Source organism: Canis lupus, chromosome 11 (genome assembly GCF_048164855.1).
Source record: "Canis lupus baileyi chromosome 11, mCanLup2.hap1, whole genome shotgun sequence".
Taxonomy (NCBI): Eukaryota; Metazoa; Chordata; class Mammalia; order Carnivora; family Canidae; genus Canis; species Canis lupus.
The window spans coordinates 27,338,494-27,350,640 of NC_132848.1; the positions used below are offsets into that span (position 1 = coordinate 27,338,494).

Consider the following 12,147-nt stretch of genomic DNA (forward strand, 5'->3'; position numbering starts at 1 on the left):
GCATTGATTTCAGTTCTGCTTTAACTTAATGCAGGTTTGTTTCGTAAAATTTTGTGCAAAAACCTGCAGTAATGAAATGTTCCACTTGCAAATTTGACCACACAAACTTCAGGAAATACAGAGTTGCAGTTCTTCAAACAACATGGACTCCCTTACAGTTACATGTACATTTACTTCTGAGATGCCTCTGCTAAACCTGGAGAATGGAGAGTAGGGCCTTCCTAGTTAAATGGGCTACTGTATTTTAACAGACTGACTTTTCCTTTATGTATTTGATCTTGAGAATTGTAACTCTTACAGCAATTTTAGCTGATAGACTTAGAGCTTTCATATTTCATATGCTGCATGAAATTTAATTTTCCCTTTTTTTTGCCTTTCCATCTTCTACAGAAAAGAAAAATTTTGCTGTAGCTTTTACAAAAAATAAAAAGTTTTTAAAAAGATTTTATTAGAGAGAGAGAGCGCAGGCACAAGCAGGGAGAGGGAGAGGCTGCCCCCCCCCCCCCCCCCCCCCCCCGAGCAGGCAGGGAGTCTACCCTGAGGCTTGATCCCAGGCTGGGATCATGACCTGAACCAAAGGTAGCCACCTAACCAAATGAGTCACCCAGGCGCCAAAATTAATTTTCAAAATATTCCTTTAATTTTTTTGAGACAAACATAAAATTTTACATCCCTTGGGATTTAAGGGGAGAAACTATTGTTTTTTCCTTTAAATACCCAGAAAAGGTTTACACATAAATATTTGAAGAACTTGGGCAGCCCGGTGGCTCAGTGGTTTAGCGCCGCCTACAGCTCAGGGCGTGATCCTGGAGACCCAGGATCGAGTCCCACATCAGGCTCCCTGCATGGAGCCTGCTTCTCCCTCTGCCTGTGTCTCTGCCTCTCTCTCTCTCTCCTCTCTGTGTATTCTCATGAATAAATAAATTTTAAAAAAATCTTTAAAAAAAATATTTGAAGAACTTGCAAATTTTGTATGTGTGTATTTTTAGCACATTTGATCAATTTTCTCATTTCTAATCACTTCTCTGTTTCCTAATCCTTGTCCTAGAGAAGAATTGTTTTCATTTTTAAAATTATTTTAGAGGCACCTGAGTGGCTCAGTCGGTTAAGTGTCTGATTCTTGATCTCATATCAGGTCACAGTCTCAGGGTTGTGAGTTCAAGCCCTGCATTAGTCTCCACACTGGATGTGCAGCCTCCTTTAAAACAAACCAACCACACATTTTTGTCTCAAAATTAATTACTACAAACACTGAAAGTTAATTTCAAAAATATGAAGAGGCTAAATAGGATAAGCCTATGGAAAGAGATAGAAAAAAACTAACTTTCTAAGTATTTACTTATAGGCCTCCCTCGTTATTTCAGTCATGAGTATTCTACATGCTATATTTTTCAAGTCCACATTATTAAAGATTTAGAAAGAGTAAGTACTCTAATACAGTTTTAAGGGAAAGAATTTTTGTCACTTCTGGCTTGCTGTAGAATACCCCGTTCCAGGTTTTGAATCTGTTCACCTGTCACCTACGCTCAACAAAGTTGAGTGCAAAATGTCAGCACCAGTAATACCAGCAGGGAATATCAAGTGAGATTCAAGGCTGCCCACATTTCCTGGGTGAACGTGCAGAACTAATGGGGCAGGGAAAACACTGTTCCTGGTGCCTTTAACTTTGGAAGTGTTTGTTCAGATGGTCCTGCCAGTCTAAAGCACATTCCCAGTGTATCTCCACCCCATTCAGATGCCTGGTACAAGTACATGCTATGCTCAGATCTTATATGATGGAGTTAGTTGTTTGAGCATTGCCTTGTAGGTGCTCAGGAAAGAGACTGATGACATTGACATAGCTGGCAATTGAGATCTGCCCGCTGCAATTAAAGAAGGACATTACTTCAAGGGGGAGATGAACAGCTACCCAAAATGAAATGGGTGAGCCCCAGATTTTGAGGATATGGGAAAAAGTTTGATTTATTTATGCATAATTATTAATATTTTTGTTACGACTGGCATTAAATGTGATGTAGCAGAAAAAGCACAGGCTTTGATATCAGTCCGACCTGTGTGTGAACTCTGGCTCTACCTCTTACTAATTGTGCAGCCAGTTACTTAACCTCTTTGAACTGTTGTTTCTTCATCTATAAAATGGAGGTAATACATACTTCAAATAACTGTTGAGATGAAATGAGTCACTGTAGTGGTACATCTAGCCAAGTGACTGCTAAGGTAGGAGTTCAACATATTAGATTCCTCATCTTTTGTATCTTAGTTTCCTTCTCAAGACAGGCCTTTTCTTACCTCAGTTGCCTTTGTGCTTGCTCTTTATTTCTGCTGCCTGAAACATTCTTTCTACAGATCTTTTCATGGTTTATCTTATTATTTAGGTTTCTGTATAAGAGTCATCTGTCTTTTCAGAAGGGCCTTCCCTAAGTACTCTGTGTAAAATTACCACCCTCAGTCACTCTCTGTTCTTTTATTCTGCTGTATTTTTCTTCACATAATGTACCATTGGAAATTATAACATAAATAACTCAATATGTTTCTCCCACCAGAACACATGCTCTGTGAAGACAAGGACCTCATCTCTCCATTTTACTGCTGTATCATCTAGAATAGTGCCTAGCATATAGTAGGCATAATAAATATTAGTTCTGTGAATGAATGAACTCAGAATCTCTCTAATACCAGGGAAAAACCCCTGGCAGGATGCAGGAATGAAGTTGTAGCAGGAAGCAGGTGCCCTCTGCTTTTCAGTGTGGATGTTTCTACATTGAGAGCCAATTGGGAAGTAGGCTGGTGAAGTTCTTCTGTATCCTTAGCCTCCTGTCTCTGGGAGGAGCCCCTTTGAATCACCTTTACATGTGGCCACTGTTAATCCTGTTAGTCTCTATTCCTTTTAGAATTTTAATATAAGAAGGCTTTTAGATTCTAGAGTTCTGAAATGCCCTGTACTATTCACTGAAATCACTTGGACTTTCCCTGTTAATAAGTAGATAGATCATTTTTTTCCAGACACATCATGCAGAAAGCACTATTAATAGTGCCATTTTTGTACACGAGGAACTGATCTGTTTTATGAAGGAAGAGAAACACAACATTTAATAATGGCTAAGGGCTCTGGCTGTAGATCAAAATGGAGCTGGGTGACCTTAAGCAAGTTGCTTAATATGTTTTATGCTCAATTTCCTCAGCTACAAAATAGTATCATAATAGAACCTTTCATATAGCTTTGTTTTAAGAATTGAATAAGATAGGGTGCTTGGGTGGCTCAGGTAAATGACCTTGATTTCAGCTCAGGTCACGATCTTAGGGTTGTGAGATTGAGCCTGAGTCAGGCTCCTAGCTGGGCACGGGGCCTGCTTAAGAGTCTCTTTCTCCCTCTTCCTCTGCCCCTCCTCCAATCCCTCTCTTAAGAAGAAAGGATTTAATAAGATGGCACATGCATGTTTTCACCATTTTATTATTTCACAATGCAAAGACCTTTTATTTTACATGTTTCAGTGACTCAAGTTAGATTTTTGTAAGCTTATCCTTTGTAGATACGTGTTAGGGTAGATATATGAGTAACCCAGATTTGCCACTCCAGGAAGATACCTCAGAATCTCTGAGAGTATTCAGGTTAAATAGATAATATTGATCTTTTTTTTTTTTTTGATATTACCTCTGATATCTAAAACAGAGATAATTTAACTCATGTTTATACAATATATACAGAGAGAGAATTTTATAGGATTGTGAAAAGGTTGAATGATTGAGATTGAGTATAGTGATAAAAGCAATCAAATTTGAAATCCCATTATAGGTGGTTTTTTACTTGTGTTATTTTATTTTATTTTATTTTATTTTTTTTAAGATTTATTTCAGAGTTAGAGAGTATAAGCAAGTGTGCAAGTGGGGGGAAGAGCAGAGGGAGAGGGGAAGCAGACTCTCCACTGAGCAGGGAGCCCAAAGCAGGGTTCTCTCTCACAACCCTGAGATCATGACCTGAGTCGAAGTCAGACACTTAACCAACTGAGCCACCCAGGTGCTCCTCGCATGTGTGATGTGCTATTTTAAACAGAGTTGGGGACTTCTCTCTTCTTCAGCATTACATTGTGGTTCATTGTATTTTGTTTATACCACAAATCATTTTATATTTTGAATTTATCAGAAAGCCCAATATTCTTCATAATTAATTATTCATTTATAAGAATTAATCAGTAATCCTGTCCACTAGATGGTAACATTTCAGTTTGAAAAACCTGACCCTTAATATATTTCAGTAATTGATTTATAAATCTAAGGGTAGCTTAGAATTTCAGGAGCATGCTTCGAACACTCATCATATATTTAATTTTATTAATGAATGGGTACTGATCTCTCTGCCTTTCTCAGGGTCTTGCCCCTTTAGACATACCAGATTGAATAGAGTCTGAAAATAGAGGGTACTTTTTCACTGCCAGAACTGCCTTCGGAAAGGAGACACTTCCCTCCCCTCCTTTCCCCTCCTCCCTTCCTCCTTTCCTACCCTTCCCTCTTCTCCCTCCCTGCTGCTCCCTTCTGGTTCCCTCTGCCCCAGAACAACATGGAATATGATATTAAGAAAGGATGTTTTGATAGAAAGGCCCTTTTATTTTGCAAAATAAAACATGTCGTTGGAGGTATGGTACCAGATTATTAGCAGTACCTAGTCCTGTCCTAGAGAAAAGCTACCTGAGATAAAGATTCATATTCTAGTGAAACATGTATTTTCCATGTTACAGTTTTACAAAGCACTTTTCACATACGTTGTGGGTTGTTTTTGTTTTTAGCTGAAAGTGCAGGAATTATTTTTACCAATTGTATAATAGTGGGAAAATTGAGGCTAAAAGAAGTGATGTGATTAGGAAGCAGCAGAGCCAGGACTAGAATTTGTATTTTCCGATTCTTTCTCTGTCCTTTGTTCTTCCCTTAAAGGTCAGTTCTACAAGTGTATTGAATTCACTAGGAACTTACAAAATATTCATATAACGAACCCAATATGCATCACTTGCCTCATTCCCCAGAAATTATAGTTAGGTTGACAGTAAACCCTTTCTGGTTAAGGGTAGAGCTAATTATAGAATACACTGGGGCCTTAAAAATGCTGCTGTTTATATTAAAAGCACAAGCCAGAAACACGGTTTTGGGGTGGTGTATACTGTGCTAACCCATTCAGGCTGGTTTCCCAAGTTGAGGGAAGAAAATTAATCATGAAAGAGTCTAGAGAAACTTGGAGTTTAGAAAGTTGGAGGAAATCTACATAAAGTGCAGGAGAAGAAAATAGTCCCAGGGATGCTGTAGGATAGAATAGGGACTGAGAACCAGAATGCAGAAGAGGTGTTGGGAAGGAGTAAGGGAGTGCAGACGCCTCACTTCCTTTTTATATCTATCTGGTCTCTATCAGGAAAGACTTGTGGAAAATTATAATAGATAGGGACCCAAAAGAACATACTACTTTTTGGGAGTAGTGTCAAGAAATTACTTGAAACTTTAGTACAAACTTATCAAGAGGATAAAAATTTTAAGGCCCTGTTTGTGTGTTCACTGTTCTTACCCCATGTAGGAAAGATCTTGTTTTTCTGTGACTTCCAGTGTTGGATACTAACACCTTCTCACTGTCATAGCACCTGAAAATATCTGTATCTATGTATATCTATTTGGATTTTTATTATTTTTAGGAAATCAGCATTTCTTTTTATTATTTATGCAGACATATGTATATCACACATATTGGCAGAGACCCTTAATATAGTAGGATATATATATATATATATATATATATAGCTAATATATAGCTAATGTGTATATGTGTGTGTGTATATATATCTGTCTGTGTATTAGCTAAGTTGCATTTCCTATGACTTTTTAACTAAAAGTCTGCATTATAGACATCAAGTCTTCCTTATAGCATTATAATATTACTCATTTTCAGTCTTTATTTCTCATTAGATATAAGAATTCCATGAGAGGGCAGCCCGGGTGGCTCAGCGGTTTAGTGCCACCTTCAGCCCAGGGCCTGATCCTGGAGACCTGGGATGGAGTCCCATGTTGGGTTCCCTGCATGGAGCCTGCTTCTCCCTCTGCCTGTATCTCTGCCTTTCTCTCTCTCTCTCTCTCTCCCTCCCTCTCTCTCTCTCTGTGTCTCTCCTGAATAAATAAAATCTTTAAAAAAAGAAAAAAAAATCCATGAGAATGAGAACCATGTCTTATTCACATATGTAGTACCTAGTACTCTAGTACCAAACCTTCACTTGGATGAATTGAATAATGGGAATAGTTTAACTCCTTAGTTGAGATGTGATGTCTGAGTATTTCTTTGAAAATACTCTTCACTATTACAAGTACTTATTTGATGTTTGTTTTCCTCCATGAAAGTGTAAACTCCACCAGAGGCAGTAACTTTGGTCATTGCTTTATCCCCAGTAGCAGGCAAAGATCTGGCATATATAGTAGAGCCTCATAATTCTTGAATGAATGCCTAAGGAGAGTTTTGACAAGAAACTAGAGAAGAACTGAGGAAGGCATGAATATTGTGATGAATTGATATGCTTACCAACTAGTATGTGAACTGTAGAGCAACTAAGCAAATAAGCATAAAGTGAATAAATGAAACTGTGTGCCTTAGCTTACCTATTTAAATATAGTTTACCCCAAGGTCTGTTTTTTTAAGGACTTTTAGTAGCTTAAACAAGTGACTATATATAGTAGTAAGGAAGAAGTATGAAAAGTTAGTTATTACAGAACATATAAAGGAGAAACTATGAATTCCAAGGTCTGACCTCTCATACCCTTCATTCTTTTCTTGTAAAACATTAATCGCAACTTATACTTATTTATATGTAATTTGCTGTTTGCCCACTGGATCAGAAGCTTTAAGGGAGCAGAGACCACAGGTATATCCAACACCTAGCACAGGGCTCGACACATGTTAGTTGTATAGTAAACATTTGTTAGATTGAGTAGAAAACCATCCCCCTATCCCAACTCTCAATCTGTATTTTGGTGGTGATGCTGTAGACTAACCCAGTCAGCAGAGCATGTAGGGTAATACCCTCTTCTGGGAACACCCTTCACCTACTTTTAACCATATATGCTAAGGACGAAACTAGTCAGTATTCAGGGACTAGCCTTTGGTATTTATTTATTTATTTATTTATTTATTTATTTATTTATTTATTTATTTATTTATTTATTTAATTTATTTGGTTTTATTTACTTATTCATGAGAGAGAGAGAGGTAGAGACACACCCAAGCCTTTGGTTTTAAATAATAGGTGTTGTGGTTTTATAATTTGGGTGTCACTAAATGATTTTTTTTAAGGCATATAGGATAAACTGAAGTATAAAATACACCAATAAAATAAAATAGGTCTAATTCACTGCTACAAAGATGAGTATTTGAATTATTAGCATGCTTAAGCTTCACCTACTCTGTTCCTTCTCTGATCTTCCCAGTGAAACAGATTTTCCAGTTTGAAAGTAGATGTAATGGTGTCTGTTGCTGAATAAAATTGTATTTGCTTATTTATTCTTGGACTGGTACCTAAAGGTTATTGAGGAGAAAACAATGAACCAGTTATTAGGAGATCAGGCTTAAGAAATGCCCTTGCCATTAGAATCTTCCTTGAAAGAGGTCTTAGTGAACAAAGGATGATGTCAAGGAGGGTTTTTGTTCTTTTGCTATCATTCCCCTACTAATTTCCTTCCCATTCTTTTTTACTTCCCTCATAAATACTTCATCTCCCCACTCTAGAAGCCTTTGTGGAATCAATAATGGATAAATATAAATAAGGTGAGAATAGCCTGTCAAGCTGCACATCTCCCTCCCCAGTGAAATCCAGGTCCCTTGACCAGTGGAAGCCACAGAGCTGGGCTTGAGGACACATCACTTATTTTTTGCTTTTCTTTCTGATTCTTGAATGTCATCAACATACTTCCCTGGTCTTTACAGGGCAGAAATATCTTTTGCTTTGATTTCCCAAGAAGCCAGTTATTCAGACCTTTGTTTGAAACAGGTGGAAAACTTGATTAATTCTGTGGGGAGTGGAGAACCTAGGGTTCCCTACTTTATGATTTGGTTTCTTTTTATTCCAATCCTTTTCTGGCAGGCAACTCCGTCGATTCACCATCCATCAGCTTTAAAGACATCTGTTCATCTATATATAGGCTGCTTACACAGACCCATTTAGAAACAGATGATATATTAAATTTGTGGAATTAATAACAGTGAAAGCATAAAGACTTGTGCATGTACACAAATAGGTATTTTTGTTTAGTTTTTATCCACTTGGGGAGTGGAGAGGAAATCTAAATGGTGATGTATAATGAATAGAGAGATTTTGTCAAATTTCTACTCTTTTGAATCTCCTTGGTCTAGCACTGTCTGTAAGTATAACCATTTGAACTCATGTCAGGTATTTCTTGGTGAGGGTGGATGTGCATTAAATGTATGGCCTTGGGATCCCTGGGTGGCGCAGTGGTTTGGCGCCTGCCTTTGGCCCAGGGCGCGATCCTGGAGACCCGGGATCGAATCCCACATCGGGCTCCCGGTGCATGGAGCCTGCTTCTCCCTCTCCCTGTGTCTCTGCGCCTCTCTCTCTCTCTGTGACTATCATAAATAAATAAAAATTAAAAAAAAAATGTATGGCCTTTGAAACGTACGTCTGATTTGGGACCTTCTGCAGTGAATACAGCACATATGGCCCTTATGCTATTTACTGCAAGTGAGTTATTAAATGGCTGCTTCTAAAATGAATAATCCTTGGGGTGCTTGGGTGGCTCAATTGGTTAAGCATTTGAACTTGATCTCAGCCCAGGTCTTGATCTCAGAGATATGAATTCAGGCCCCGAGTTGGGCTCCATGCTGGACATGGAGCCTACTTAACTAAAATAAAATAAAGAATCCCTGAAGTCTGGAAACATAAAGGCATTTTATTTAGTGTGCTTAGTTAGAATTTAGAGGAATTAAGATAGACTAAGAAAGGGGAAATTCATGTAAATACCTATTTCTTTGTAGTTGGAAGTTTTAGAAGAAGGACCCTTGTATCTGTACACAGCCAAACAGATCAATACTAAAGTAAAATGATGTAGAGGCTGACAACTATAATTTGGAGTTTACTGGTCTTTTTTCTTTTCCTCTTTATAAACAGTGTTTGAGTTAGCAGGAGAGGCCTTTGCAGTGTATAAAAAACAGTAACATATCTGTAGTCAGGTTGTAGCAATACCTGAGATACTACTGATAAAGGGTGAATTCTATTATGTGAATAGGGAAGTTGGTCAGATTTCAGATAAGCACGGAGCCTGGAGTTCACTGCTGAGAGGGAACAGGAAGGAATTTTTAGATAACTGAACTTTAATTTCATTTAGTTTTACAGATGGAAAGATTTATTAGATAAACCTTTCTCTTTGAGTTAGATATGTTGAAAACAAAAGCTAAATCAGCCTTTCCTGTGTTCTCCATAAAAAACCTTGAATCCTAGACTTAAATGTTTGCTCTCATGAGGCAATAAGTTTTTTAGTCAAGAAGTTTGCATAATGTCCCTTATGGCCCTATCTGTAGATGGGTTTTTTTTTTTTAGGAGTGCTGCTGATTGGTATTTCAAAATTTTTGGATAATGGCCAGAGTTTTCATTAGTTATTGTTTCTTTGAAGTGTTCAGACTTACTGAATCATATTTAGATTTCTCTGTTCTTAGAAATCAAATCAATGTGTTATATTTAATCATTCTCTGTAGAGAATGGCTGGGCTTTAGAAACACTATAAAAGATGACAAATATTTTCTCTTTTTCCTCTTTCTTTCCTCCAAGGAGACGTATGGCATAGTATTTAGTGCCCTGCAGTCTAGAATCACAAAGATCTGGGTATGAAGTCTCATGCCAGCACTTTTGAACTGTGTGACCCAAGGCAAAATTTTAAAGGTCTACTCCTTAGTTTCCTTATCTGTAAAATGGAGATAATAATTGTACCATCCTCTTAGCCCCCCTCCCTTTTTTTTAAAGTTAAAAGCATGTCAGTCACTTAAACTAGGCCTGACACACAGCAATGTTCAGTGACTCCTAGCTGTTAATTATTTCCATTTTAATATTATAATCTGTGGTTCTAATTTACCTGAAATAAGATTCCTAGATTAGTTTAAATTTATTTTACTGATGTATCATTCAAACTCTTTTGACCCTGGCCTAAACTATATCCCTTTTCACCAGAGAACCAGCCCAGGTGGTCACATTCCAAGCTTCTTGTCTTAGCAGCATAGGCTCCAGAAGACCCTGAAGAAGCAGAGAAGTAAGGAACCCACGTTCTAGAATCAGAATGTTTGGGTTCAAATTCTGTTGTGCCTCTTATTAGTGGGATAATCTTAGGAAAATTACTGAATCACTCTGGGCCTTATTTTTCTACCTGTAAAAATGGGAATAGTAAGGCCCATGTCTTTACATAGGAGTGTTAGATTAATTAGTGGCACCTGGGTGGCTGAGTGGTTGAGCATCTGCCTTTGGCTCAGGTCATGATCTCAGAGTCCTGGGATCGAGTCCCGCATCAGGCTCCCTGCAGGGAACCTGCTTCTCCCTCTGCCTGTGTCTCTGCCTCTCTCTCTCTGTCTCTCATGAATAAACAAATAAAATCTTAAAAAAAAAAGATGAAATGAGTTAAAACATGAAAGTACATAGAACAATGTCTGGCACCAAGCACATCAATAAATGTTAGCCACTAGTCTGGCTGTTGTTTTATCCATTTATTCTGTAAGGCTTTACTTTTAAGTGTTAATTTGTAAAAAAATAAGAGTAATAGTTATGATCTCCTGATAAGATCTCTCAGACTGTATGTATTATCATTTTAAGATATAGTTCAATTCAAGAAACAATTATTTTTTTAAAGATTTTACTTATTTATTCATGAGGGACACAGAGAGAGAGAGACAGAGACACAGGCAGAGGGAGAAGCAGGCTCCATGCAGGGAGCCTGATGGGGACTCGATCCTGGGACTCCAGGATCATACCCCAGGCAGAAGGCAGGTACTAAACCGCTGAGCCACCCAGGGATCCCCCCAAGAAACAATTATTAAATGCTTTCTGTGTATTGAGTGCTATGCAGGGCACATATTAATAAGATACATTCTCTGCCTTCCAGGAGTTTATAAATTGGTAAGAGAGATGTGTTATATTCAAGGGGTAACTATTACACAGGGCAAAATATTACTATACTTTTTATAACAAATAACAGGTAGCTCACAGGAGATCTAGAGTAATTCTTCATGCTTAGGAGCCCGGAAGGTCAGTTGAAAAGGGTAGGCATTTCCAAGTGAAGTGAATGAACGGTTGGGCCAGCACATGGTACTTGAGGGAGGGTAATTGGACAGCCTTAATTGGGGCATTTACTATGGGAGAGGTACGCTATAAGTAAGGTGCAAGACAGGGAGCTGCCTATGCAACGTGGCAAAACTGTGGCACCAGGAACTTGGTAAGAGGAGGAACGTGAGGGAGCTGGAGGAGTTGAGGTTGGCTCAACAACTTAATACTGGGTTGGGGGTAGATTGCAGATCATGATTCTATTTTTTTAAAGAGATAAGGATGGAAAGTAGGTTAGGTTTTTGGGAGAAAGACTGGTTCTGCTTTGGACCTGCTGAATTCGAGATGTAGCCAGGAGCCTAGTTATGGTTCTGCCATTCTTCTTGGAGACTTTCTTTTTTTTTTTTTAATATTTTCATTTATTTATTTATGAGAGACACAGAGAGAGAGAGAGTCAGAGACACAGGCAGAGGGAGAAGCAGGCTCCATGCAGGGAGCCAGATGTGGGACTCCAGGATCACGCCTCTGGCCGAAGTTGGCGCTAAACCTCTAAGCCACCTGGGCTGCCCTCTTGGAGACCTTCTTAAAAACTGCTCTATAAAGGGAAAAGGCAGATACTTATGGTAATATGATTCTTAATAGATACAGGTCTCTCTCTCTCTCTCTCTCTCTCTCTCTCTCTCAGATGTGACTTGATTGAAGGCTTATCAGGCGAGGGGACTTTCCTTGGCTCCTGACTCTCTCCTTCTCTGAGCGTTTTCTCACCTAGTTTCTGAATGCAGGCCATTCTGCCTGGTGGGCCATGGTGATGCCCTTTACGTTTCATTGGCATTTGAAATAGAGATCATTGACTTTTAACTTCACAAAAATTTCT

General features: G+C 38.4%; 1 protein-coding gene across 5 annotated transcripts in view; it reads left to right on the forward strand.

Annotated features, from left to right (window-relative positions):
• The window catches only part of MRTFA (myocardin related transcription factor A), a 198,047-nt gene that overhangs the window by 145,191 nt on the left and 40,709 nt on the right, over positions 1–12,147 (forward strand). The gene's annotated exons all lie outside the window — the stretch shown is intronic.